This window comes from Protopterus annectens, chromosome 2.part2 (genome assembly GCF_019279795.1).
Source record: "Protopterus annectens isolate FY-2018-M chromosome 2.part2, PAN1.0, whole genome shotgun sequence".
Taxonomy (NCBI): domain Eukaryota; kingdom Metazoa; phylum Chordata; order Ceratodontiformes; family Protopteridae; genus Protopterus; species Protopterus annectens.
In genome coordinates, this window is record NC_056730.1 from 384,295,725 (window position 1) to 384,309,364 (window position 13,640).

Genomic DNA, 13,640 nt, shown 5'->3' on the forward strand with positions numbered 1-13,640 from the left:
AGTGGAAAAAGAAGGAGAAGGCCTGAAGACACCTTGAGAGGTGGCAGGCCTGTCTGAACTCTGATTTTCCCCGCCAAGAGTGACTTTGGTATCTGTAGTCGGGATGAGGGCAGAAGAGCCTGCGACCTCGGGCACTGAAGTGTCATCAGTAGTCAGGGGCTGCATAGGCGCCTCGCTGAGAACCGGAGCATATGCAGTCGGCTTTAGCGTGGTGTCGGTAGAAGTCGCGGACCTCGTATGTCGGTCCTTATCTTTGCGTCATTTACTCAAAATTGGAGTCGGAGTATCCGACGACATGTTGTAATTAAACCTTTTGCCAAAATAGTGTTGGGCGAACTCCGCCCGACGCTTAATAGTGCGTCTGTTGAATGTAGCACAAGAACGACAGGCAGAGACATCGTGGTCTGGGCCTAAGCAAGGTATACAGAGGGAATGGAAATCCTTATGCGGTATTTGCTTCCCACATGAAATGCAATTATTAACTTTGTCTGACATCGGTCTGAGGCAAGAAAAGTTTCCCCAATGGGGTACTTAGCTTTCATGAAGTCTTCGGTTAAGAAATATTCATAATCTCAGGAGCTGGCCGACTGGCACTTGTGAACTGCTTCTGCTTCGGGCACCATGCGGCAAGAAAGACTGAAGAAAATGGCGTCGGCTGGTTCCTTTATACCCCTGCCGCACTGACGTCAGGGAAGAAGCGACGACAACTGACACCGGACCTAGACTTTGGAATTCGGCGGACCGAGGACCCGCCTGACGGCAGGAGAACCCATCTGTTATGACTGCAGCTGTATGCACGATGAACATCAGTCACCAAGGCCATTGACGAGGGGAAGGTGGTCCACACAGCCTACCTGGACCTCGCAAAAGCCTTCGATACAATACCCCACTCGGGCATTATAGATGAGCTCACCAGCTTAAATATAAACCCCTATGTCACTATATGGATTGCAAACTGGCTCAAGGACAGAACCCACATGGTTAGAATTGCTGGAGCCATGTCAGACTCCAAACCAGTTACAAGTGGTTTCCCACAAGGCTCAGTCCTGGGACCGCTCTTGTTCGGTATATATTTTTCGGAGGTACAGGCCAACACGGAAGGACTGTGGCTGACCAAGTTTGCAGATGACTGCAAACTGGGTGCCATAATCAACTCTCCAGCCGACACAAGCATCCACCAAAAGGGCCTCATAGAAACAGACAACTGGTGCCAGAGCCATGGCCTTAAGCTAAATGCCAAAAAGTGTATAGTCATCCCCTTTGACAAAAACAAAGTGCCCACAAATTACCACATAGGTGGTAATCCATTAAGTACAGAAGTAATTAGGGACCTGGAGACCCAAGTTGATAGCAGTCTCTCATTTGACAACCACGTGGCCAAAGTGGTTAGAAAAACATTTTATATAGCCCACCTAATCATGAAGGGATTCACATCTAGATCAGGGGAGGTCATCGTGCCTCTTTACTCATCCTTAGTCAGGCCCATAATTGAGTACAATGCCCCTTTTGGGATGTACCTTACCAGACACCTGCAGCAACTGGAAAGACCTCAAAAGTACCTCACCAAGAGGATCAAAGGGCTCAAACAGATGCCATATGCTGCCCGGTTAAAGAAACTCCAGCTCTACTCTCAGTGGCATACCGCCTGTTCAGAGGCGATCTGTGCCTGACGTATAAAGCCATGTTCAACCCGGAATTAATGGACATGCTGCACCTCAGAAAATCCAAATCCCATCGAGCTACGCGCTCGAGAGACTTGAACCTCAGCACTGAAATAAATAGGACATGCTGGAGGGACAGATTCATAACCCAGAGGCTCCCTTCACTCTGGAATAAAATCCCATTCCAGGTTAGGCAGAGTCCCTCATTGACTCTCTTCAAGAGGAATCTTGATGAGTGGATGGAAGATCGTAGGTTTACCCCGGGTATCACTTATGTGTCACTGTTAGACAGAGGCACAGTATACTAACCTCGAAAAAGGGCATAGCAAAATAAATTTAAAATGGGTGGCGAAAGCCAAACACATTCTGGCTAGGCTTATAAATACCCTAGGGCAGATAGCCTAGTATGAACCTATGAACCTATACCTCTCAACTGCCCACATTTTTGCAGAATGTCCAGATTTTTTTACCTCATGGTTTTGGATTCTTCTTCATAACACAATTTTATGAAGAGTCCAACATATGAAGTTATTTCAAACCAGTGAGGAATGAAGTCCCTAAATAAAGAGATATTTGAGTTTTATACTTCATATTCTTCAAAAAATGTAGGTTAGCACAAAACCAATAATTCTAGCAGGTTTCCAAGTTTATAAGATTAATAATCAAAATTTTTTCTGACTTTGGGCCTTTCACATTAAAAAAGAATGTTTGCAAGGACGTTTCTTTTAACCATTTTGTAACTGAATGGTGGGGAGAAATGTGAAATGATTAATATCAATTTGTTTTGTATTCTGAAGTATTAAGGACAAGAACCAAGGTCTGCAATTGCTAAAACTCTGCTCTGGCATGTTATTTCTTGAAATAACCCTTGTAACACTGCGATTATCCAACAGTCTCACCTGTAAGGGATTCCAAACAAATTGGCTTACAGCCATATGTAGAGTGCATCAACAACAAGGAACTCAGCTCTATGAATAATGCTGCAAAGTCAATACAAATAGCAGGTCGCTTAACCAGACAGTGCTGCAGAAATACCCCTGAATACAGGCTTATGCTCAGTGGGTTTATCCAGTTATCAAATGAATACAAACATGTTGGCTTGCCAAAGACAATCTTTTCCCAAGGTAAGTATGGTGGCATACATTGTACCATTTGACAGAAAATAAAGGTTCTTGCTTAATCTTCAGTTTGCTTGTCTGCACCTCATTAATATATAAAGACCAAGTAAAGACATGAATACTATTACATTATCAACTGATCTACAAAGGGACCGGTCTCAATTTGTCCTATAAATGGGTCCACATCCTCTCCACAAATCATTTTTTCTTGGCAGAGCCTATGCAAAAGTTCCAACTGTTGGGACATGCCGAGGCATTACATGCTTCATTCTCAAGTGTCTAAAACACGAGCTTGCCAGTTTACCGCCAACCATAAGAAGGATTATTTCTGGCAGAGCAAAAAAGTGAGGATCTGTTACTGAAACTAGTAACACTTGTACAACTGCCCGATTTAAAGAGAACTTATCCAGCTGGGTTTGGATGGAAGGTTTCCGACGCACAGACAAAAAATGGAAGGGTATATGTGACCCAATAAGGAAAGTCCCCCTGATCAAGTACATAAAGACTATATCTGTTAACTCATTACATCAGAGTGAGGCCTCCAGGTGCATCTGCAGTTAACCAACGCCTCTAGGCATCAAATAACGCTTATATATATTTCCATCAATAATTCTAAAACCATGCTACGTACAAGGTTTTAAAAGATTTCACCTTAAAGCTTACACCTATAGCAATACTTGACCTATGTCTAGTGTAGGTAAATAGATATTAACTGTTGTTTTTATGATATTAATTTATAGACATAATTTTTACATTTTTCTAAATAATTCAACAACCAAGTAACACAGACAGAATTCTGTAGCCTCGTATGAAAGCTCTCAGCTAGATGAAGACAATACTGCTGACAGTACTTGTGTAACTTCAATGGTTGCTGAGCAACTAAGTTGTTTACAAAATATTAGAAACATAATAGTTACTATGTTTACTGTGACTTATAAAAATTCAGTTTAAGACCTAGAACCGAAAGAATATTACCACTGAAAAAATAGATCTGAAGTAGTTACTTCATTTGATCTGCAACCTGTGGGTAGTCGGATCCGACCTCGGATCCGAACCGGCAGCTTTCCATGCTCCAAGATCCGAGCTCCTAGCTCCTCCCCCTACCCATAATCCCTTGCTACCAACCACATTACCTCAGATCGTTTTTTGCCGCGGCTAAAGACAGTTGCTTCAAAGTGAAGAGCTCCTGGCCTGGTGAGATTGTTCCTTTTTATAGGCTTTTTCTTGTAAAATTGTGTGTGTGTTTAAAAAGAAACCCTTTAAAACCCCTTTAAAAAAAATAAAAAAAAAAAAAACTAACTAATCTTTCCTAAGTTTAACCTTATCTCTCCCCCTCCCCCCTGTAGTGTTTGGGTGTGTGTGTGTGAGAGATTTTTATGGCTGAAGCTAAGGCCATATTTTCAAAATGTACTGAGTGTGGCCACAAGCTTTCCCCAGCCGATGGCCACACTCAGTGCGTTTTGTGCCTGGGGGCAGCTCATCTGTCGGAGGCCTGCCAGATATGTGCGGCCTTCAACCCTCGGGCACTCAGGGACAGGAAGAACAAGCTGATCCTGGTGGGAAAACTCCCCCAGGAATCGGCTTCTTCTTCCTCTCCCAGCCGGGTTCAAGCTACTCCTGTAGCTTCTGCGCCGGCTACTCCCTTAGCTGTACCCGGGACTCAACCTCCCTTATCGGGTACCAGCTCGGTGGAGTCTAGTGCTTCTTCCCACAGGGAGAAGAAGAAGCACAAAGACAGAGAGGGTCACAGTTCTAAAAGGCGGGCCGAGTCTCATCCCTCGGCTCCGCCTGAAAAAATTCTGAGGTCCCCAGTGAGGGTCTCCGGATCCTCATCCTCTCAGCTCTGTTCACCTTCTTTTTCTCCGGAGCCGGAGGACGACGATAGGTCTCCCTCGAGGTCTTCGAGGCGGCCCTCCCGGCCTGCCTCGACTGCCTCTTCGCGGTCTACAAGAAGCATCTCCGAAGCAGACATGGATCGGATGATGCGAAGATTTTTACAGACCCAGATGCAGATGGGGATGTTTGCCTCCCCTTTGGGAGGAGTGCAGCCCCATTTTTGCCCCGATCGCTCCTTCTCCAACCCGTTTTCGGGTCTCGGAGTTATCGGATCCAGGCCCTTTCGGATCCGGGGATACGTCGGCGCCGATAGCTACTGTGCCTTCGACACCGACTATACCTTTGAGCTTGTCGGATCTGAGCTCTCGGGGGCGAGGGTTCAGCATCGGATCCGAGGGGGTGGTTGTGTCTTCGGCACCGACTGGGTCGGAGCACACCACTACCTCGGGTCCGATTGCTTCGGCTCCGACCCCGATCCTATCCTCGGAGCCGTGGAGGTTACTTTCTCAGGCTGGAGACAGTGAATCTCCCTCGGCTTTTGAGGTAGTGGAGAGGGTACTGTCGAGGTCATCCAGGTCCCCGACCGGGTCTTCGGACCCACCCGTACCCCCACTGTATCAGGGTCGGTCTTCGATCATCCGTCCATCTGGACAGCCTGCCCAACGCCTCCAGTTGGTTCCTATGGAGGAACACCACCCGCCCTCTTGGACAGTCCCAACAAGAGGCTCGAAGCATAAGTGCAAAAGGAGGCACCTGGACTCCCCCAAGTCCATTACCACGGATACGGATTTGGATGATACGGAGGGCTCCCCAAGGTCACCCCCTGAAGATGTCTCCTTCGGAGACATCATGGAAATGTCGCGTATAAGAGGGTGGTGGTCTGCCCAAAAGCCCTCCCTGGACGAGTCCGTTTTTCTGGAGGCCTTTGAGACAGGCCCATCTACCTCCTGGGTGTCCCCCCCAGCCGAACTCTTGGTGGATTTAATTACCACCAGGGCTTGGAAGGAGCCCGACACCGTGGAGCCTATCCCTAGACGCCCAGACAAGGTCCTCAGCCCTCCCTCTGATAGACCTTCTTGGTCCAAAGGCGCGCCGGTTGATGCTATGTTGGTGGCGGCGGCCACTAAGAAAGAACTTGCCCAAGAAAGTTCTTCGGTCCATCCGCCGGACAAGGAGTCCCGGGCATTGGACCGTATTGGGAAGCGGATGTTTGCTTCAGTGACCTTTGCCATAAGGTCGCTGAACTACATGGCACACACCATTAGGCTACAGCGTGACAATTAAGGAATACGCTGCAGCCCCTCCGGAGTCCATGTCGGTCCCAGACAAAAAGGTTTTTGAGACTCGAACGGCCACTCTAAAGTCCATATCAAATACATCTATGCGGCTCCTTTCCCATGCCACGGAAGGAGCTGCTAGAGCTAGCGGAGCTGGAGTGGTCTTGCGAAGTCACTCCTGGCTCCGCCTTTGCGATTTCACGGATCCCTTTAAGGCGTCGCTAACGCCTTAAGACGGTTCGGCCTTATTTGGCACAACAGTTCGCGACACACTAGTCCAAAGCGAAAAGGATGGGAAAGTCCGCTTCTCTAGTCCCCAAAGATCCTTCTCCAGGAATCAGAGGGGGCAAAAGAAGCTGTGGTTCCGTAAATCTCAGCAATCCCGTCCTGCTGCGGACAACTCGTCCTCTAGAGGCAGAGGAGGACAAGGTGGACGCCGGCCCAGAGGCAGAGGGGGACCGCGTAACTTCGGGTCTAGAGAACCTTTCCTCGGACAGACCCGCGCAACAGCCCTGAGGGCTTGCCAAACTGTCCCTCTCTGGAGGCAGTCGGGGGGCAATTATCGGAGCACCTGTCCAACTGGGAGTCCATTACAAAAGATCGATGGGTGCTCAGGATTATATCCAGAGGTTACACTATACCGTTCACACCCCCCCCAAACCCAAACGTCTCCCCGATGTTCCACCCTATCAGAGGGAGTCCGCAGCTCTAGAAATTTCAGAGTTGCTAAGAAAAAGAGCCATCCAGCCCGTCCCCCCAGATCAGTCCGGATTGGGTTATTACTCCAGGTTCTTCTTGGTGCCAAAGAAAACGGGGGACCTCAGATACATCCTAGACCTCTCGTCTCTGAACCTGTTCATACCCAAGGAAAAGTTCCGGATGGTCACCCTCCAATCTATTCTCCCCCTTCTGCGGGAGAACGACTGGATGTGCTCGTTAGACCTCAGAGATGCGTACTACCATATACTAATGGACAGACGATCCAGGAGGTTCCTCCGCTTCCGGCTAGGAGCCAGTCATTATCAGTTCAGGGTTCTTCCATTTGGCCTAACCTCAGCCCCCAGAGTGTTTACCAAAGTCATGGCAGTGGTTGCAGCCCACCTGAGACTCCAGGGCATTCAGGTGTTCCCTTACCTAGTCGACTGGCTCCTCACCGCCCCAACAGGCATCTACTGGTTGTGGTCAGAGATTACGCCCTCTCTCTGGCCCGTTCTTTGGGCATTTCAGTGAATCTAAAGAAATCCTGCCTGTGCCCCACTCAAGCCCTAGATTTCATAGGGGCCAGGCTGGATACTCGGATCTCCAAAGTGTTTCTTACACCTGTCAGGCTGAACAGTTTGTCTCTCCAAATCTCAGACATTCTTCGGAGCCCCGCTCCTCCAGCAGAATTAGTCCTGAGGGCGCTAGGGTCTATGTCAGCAGCGATCGGCCTTTCTCTTCATGCCCGTCTGCGAATGCGAGTGTTACAGTGGACTCTCCAGGTCCACTGGTCACGATCGGTCCATCCCTTAGACATGCAGATTCCCCTGAGCAGGGCATGCAGACACTCCCTTCTTTGGTGGTTACAGGCTCAGGAACTCAAAGAAGGGAGACCCTTTGTGATTCCCCCAGTCAAAGCCACGATGACCACGGACGCTTCTTGCCTCGGGTGGGGCGGGCATTATGCAGGCAATTCCGTCCAAGGCACGTGGACCCCTCTAGAGACTGCTTTGCATATCAACGTCCTACAGATGAGGGCAGTGCTTTTGGCGTTGCAAGCTCTTCATCACCTTCTTCCTCTGGGGACTATTGCAATCCAGACGGACAACATGTCTGTTGTCTGGTATATAAACAAACAGGGAGGGACCAGATCTTACCCCGTGTCGAGAAGCCATGAGAGTGTGGGAATGGGCGATTTCCACCAACCGCTTTCTGATAGCAACGCACATTCCGGGACGGTCCAACATATTAGCGGACAAGTTAAGTCGGGTATTCCTCAACCCTTATGAGTGGTCTCTGAATCCTTCTGTCGCGAAGCAGATATTCCTCAAGTGGGGTCAACCTCGCTGCGACCTTTTCGCTTCTCCCCTAAACACAAAATGCAGCGATTACTTCGCGATACTTCCCCCCAGAGGGGAACCCCCCAGGGACGCTCTGGTTCATGCTTGGCCGCCCGGTCTCATCCTCCTCTTCCTCTGATGATGAAATTCATCCAGAAAGCCTGTCGGTTGGGGAGCAGAGTAATTCTCATAGCCCCATTCTGGCCTCAAAAAATCTGGTTCCCCTTTCTGCAGTCTCACAGTGTGACTCCCCCATGGATTCTGGACCCCAGACCAGACCTAATCTCGCATCCGACGAGATGCCACACTCCGAACCTGGTCAATCTCTGGCTTATGGCTTGGTTGATCCAGTTCCATTAATGGCTAGGACTCCCGGTATCTCGTCCCCTGTTAAGGCTATTCTGGTGGCAGCTCATAAACCATCCACCAGAAAGCTCTACAACAGTAAATGGAAACGCTTTTCCATATGGGCAAAGGATAAGGAATTGGATCCCTTTACGGTTCCTATTCCCACTATCCTGGACTTCCTGTCCCTTCTTTTTAGGCAAGGAGCTAGTGCGTCCACCGTTAAGGTCCAGCTAGCAGCCATCTCTCATTATCACGTGGGGGATGGCGTAGCTTCCTTGGCGTCAGCAAAAATATGCAAGACCTTCTTAAAAGGCGTGTTTCTCTTAAAGCCCCCTGTAAGCCAGCAATTCCTCCATGGGATCTTACCTTAATCTTACAGGCATCAACAAGACAACCTTTCGAGCCGGCGGCTTCAGTGCCACTGAAATTCTTATCTTGGAAAACGGCCTTTTTGGTCGCTATTACTTCAGCCAAATGAGTCTCAGAATTACAAGCTCTGTGCATTAAGCATCCATACCTTATTTTTCACAAGGATAGAGTGGCCCTCAGGACTAATCCTTCCTTTCTGCCTAAGGTAGCCACAGACTCTAACATTAATCAGTCTATTAATCTTCCTGTTTTCTTCCCGAATTTCCAAAACAAGGGTGAATACACATTGCACAAATTGGATGTACACAGACAACTACGTTTTTACTTGCATAAGACCAAAGATTTTCGCAAGTCAGACCAGTTGTTTGTTTCTTATGCTAAGTCAGCCATGGGCAAACCAATTTCTAAGGTGACAGTGGCAAATTGGATCTCTCAGTGTATTAGACAGGGATACACTTCATCTGGGAAGCCAGCTCCGGTTGGTGTGCGTGCGCATTCTACTAGGTCTGTGACTACTTTGACGGCTTTTTGGTCTAGAGTTCCGGTAGACGATATTTGTTCAGCAGCTACCTGGTCCTCTTCCCATACGTTCATTTCTCATTACAAACTGGACATGATTTCCAGAAGTAGGGCTTCCTTTGGCTCCGCGGTGCTTCGGAATATCCTTCCGTAGGGACCACCCAGGGTCTTAGGTAAGCTGGGGAGTCTGTCCCACAGGTTGCAGATCAAATGAAGTAACTACTTCAGATAAAGAAGTTATGTACTCACCATAACGTTCCATCTGAGTAGATATTTCATTTGTCTGCAACCGACCCCCCCTGCCATCCCCCGAACCTCGGTAAGGTATTATTACTTTGGAGATTTGTTTCTCCGTCTTTAGCCTATAGGGCAAAATAACCGATCTGAGGTAATGTGGTTGGTAGCAAGGGGATTATGGGTAGGGGGAGGAGCTAGGAGCTCGGATCTTGGAAAGCTGCCGGTTCGGACCCGAGGTCGGATCCGACTACCCACAGGATGCAGACAAATGAAGTAACTACTCAGATGGAACGTTATGGTGAGTACATAACTTCTTTTTTGTGCTGAAGAGTTTGCTATTTATACTTCTTTATTAACCCCTGGGGTTCGAGGGATATGAACATTTGTTTGAAATGTGAGGACATAACTTGATTTTGTCAAAAGGCTTAGGCTCCGCCCATTGGAAGTTACAGTGCAAACCTCCTGAGCTACATTGGAATGAATGAGTTAAATTTAAACATCATTGATCGTTTTGATGGGTCAACAACTGGGATGAACCCCAAGAAGTAAATCCCCAATGTGAAAGGAGCCAGTGGGACTCTATAAGGACCATGGCTAGAGATGTATCAAAACAAGATAAACTTCTGTAGTTAAGACTGACACAATGACAATGTTTGACAAACACATGCACTAAAGTGGCACTGATGCAACTGTCTGAAGTGGAGCCATTTCTGAAGCAAGTGCTGCAAGCTGCCAGCTGGATGAGATAATGGAAAATAGCTCCTGAGGGTACTCATAGCAGCATGGAGAGAAAGGTGTATCCCAGGTGACTGGAGAATAAAGATATTAGTGCCATTGTACAAGAACAAAGAAAACATCTACAACTGTTGCCACTACAGAATTGTCACACTGCATGAAATTTTTAACCGTTGTTTTTATGATATTAATTTATAGACATAACTTTCACATTTTACTAAATAACTCAACAACCAAGTAACACAGACAGAATTCCTTAGCCTCGTATGAAAGCTCTCAGCTAGATGAAGACAATACTGCTGACAGTACTTGTGTAACTTCAATGGTTGCTGAGCAACCCTCAGGAGCCATTTTCCAATGGGCGGAGCCTAAGCCATTTGTCTGCGTTAGTTCTTCCTGTAGGAAGTCAGTGTCTTGAGGGGATTAATTGACTGCTTCTAGTCTGCAATGATCTGCAAACTTGGTTAGCTAGAGGCCCCTGACATCAGCCTTGACTAGACGTAGATACAAAAAAGGAGCGGACGGAGCACTTAAGGACTCCACCAGAGATCAGCTTCTTTGCAGAAGTGGTCTCCCTTATCCTAACTTCTTGGGTCCTATCAGAGAACCAGCTGGCTATCCAGCATGCTACAATGGGTTTAAGCCTACATCAGTGAGTTTGTTTACAATGCCTACATCGGGTACTGTATCAAATGGCTTAAGACAGGCCAAGGTAGGCAGTATGTACCATTTTGTCCTCAACCGTCTTGGTGACATTCTCAAAGAAGTCCACCAGATTAAGTAAGCAAGATCTGCTCTTGACAAAACCAAACTGGGTTTGATCCAGCGTCATAAGGTTTTCTATCCATGGATTTGCATACTAAGACTAGTCAGACTTTTCAGTCTGTAGTTCTCAAAGTCTGTTGATGGCCCGCCGTTGTGCAGAGGGATGACCACTGCAGTTCTCCATTCCCAAGGCACAAAGCTTGTCTGGAGGCTATAGTTAAACAGCGACTCCAGTGGTCCCATAGGTCATGTTCCAGGCTATTTAGCAGGAATCCTGGGGTGTTATCAGGGCCCATCAATGCAGTGTTTTTTGCCTTAGACAGTGCATCTAGGACCTGCTCCCTAGTGACAGTGACAGTTGGGGGGGGGTGCTTAACAATATTTCATGGGAGGGGGGAATGGGGAAGGTTGGGGGTAAAACTGGAGCTGAATTGGGGGATTGCTTAACAATATTTCCTGAGGGGGGGTGAATGGGGAAGGTTGGGGGTAAAACTGGAGCTGAATTTGCAATGTATCTTTCTAATCTGTGTAGGTGGTTCCATTACAATCAGTTCTGCAAACTGCTGTGTGCTGCATTTAAGGTTTCAGACATAGCTACATAAAGACTTATGGTTGTCCTTTGCCTGGGAGGCTAACTTTACCTCAAATTTAGCTTTAGTAGACAATTTGCCCTCTTAATGGTTTCAGACTGATGAGAGTATTTTAATCATGCTGGGCATAAGACTTCCTAATCTTGGCTATAACTTTTTTCTTTTGTTGTACAAACTGTTCACATTTGAATTCCACCAGTAATTATTTTTTGAGTTAGTTGCCCAACTTATTTCTAATAGGCACGGCTGTCTCTGTACATCGACATAGCTGTACAGGGTTTCTATGAACAATTCTGTACAAGCAGCTGTGTTTTTAGGGTTTGCGGGGCTTGAACTTTTGACAGGTTATCACTTACTAGTAGGAAGTCTGCCTTAGAATAGTTACTATTATTTATTTATTTACTGACATTTGGTGACCGGGAAAGTCCACTGGATCAGTGATCCATTTTCAGTGGAGGCCCGGGGAGAAACGCTCCAATAACATTACAAATAAAAGGTTATAACATTGTAGCAGCAAGTATGTACAGCATTTAAAAGGAAGCTGCAGTATGGTTTCAATGAAAAATATACAGAAAGTTACATAAGTTGCAAACAGTTGCAAAGATTAGCGAGACATTTTATCATAAACAATACAGAAAAAAAAACAATTACAGAAAGTTTATACAATATATATATATATATATATATATATACACACATACATATATATATATATATATATATATATATATATATATATACATACATACATACATACACACACACATACATACACACACACACACACATATAAAATGTGTTTGTATATAAATATATATATATATATATATATATATATATATATATATATATATATAGAGGTCTGCTTCATTTACCCGATATCCCACATAACCAACACGCAAAACACTGAGCCCACAACACCGACACACCTCTGTAAAACGTACACACAACATACAAAAGAAAAAACACAACACTCAACATAAAACTACCTAGCTCCCCTCACTCACACCCTGCCCACCATCTACATTAAACTAAACCCTTACCACTAAAACAAAACATACACTACAAATAACAAAAAATCTAAAACACTTACCTTCACATTTTACATTCTTGCAGGGGGGCTACGCCCCTCTGCACCTCCCATACCTCCCGTAACTTAAATATACCAACTCCGAGATCGCACTATAATGTCCACAAGAGCGGATCTCCTGCTCCGCTCAAGCTGGACTGTCAACTATTCGGAAGTCTGCATTCTGACTTGTCGGTGATCTGACACGTCGAGGTTTTCGGCTCGGTGTTTCATGTGTCGGTCTACTTAGATTTCGGTAATCTCAAGTAGACCCAGATATATGTATGTGTGTGATATATATATATATATATATATATATATATATATTATATATATATTATATATATATATATATATATATATATATATATATATATATATATATATATATATATATATATATATATACATACATACACACACACACACACACATGCATACACTTTTTTTTGCAGTTAGGCTATAACAATAAGGTTTTTCAATTAAGCTGCCAAAGTAGTTCAAGTAGCTTATAAATGAGTAAGACAGGAAGTAAAAAATGAAATAGGAAAAATGGGGGTGACAAGTTGAGAAAGAATTATTAGGCAGCTTCTAGTGAAAGTAATGTAGTCAAGGTGGTTTAGGCCAGTTGTTGCAGAAGCACATACGATTATCAAGGTAATGGGATTTTAGTGCACTTTGAAAGCTTTGTATGAGTCTACTTGAGTAATAAGACCGGGTACAGCATTCCAAAGTTTGGCAATGGAGGGGGAATAACGGCTTTGTCCTGAACGTTTGTTGGGTTTTGATATGCTTGGGAGATGTTCAGTTGAGAACCTGAGATGTCGTGTTGGGGTGTATGTTTGTAGCAAGCTCTGAAGAGAGGGACAATAATTAGGGTTATATTGTAGTTTATTAGTGAGAGTGTTAGTTGGGAGTATTGTAGATTGTGGGAGAATTCAAGCCAGTTTAAAAATTTTAACTACTACATATTACAGACTTAGCCAGAGATTCATAGAATTATTCTTTTTTTATTATAAGAGAGCTATCTTTGCGGTCTGAGAGGACACTATGCTGAGGGGGACAGATTTCTCCTAT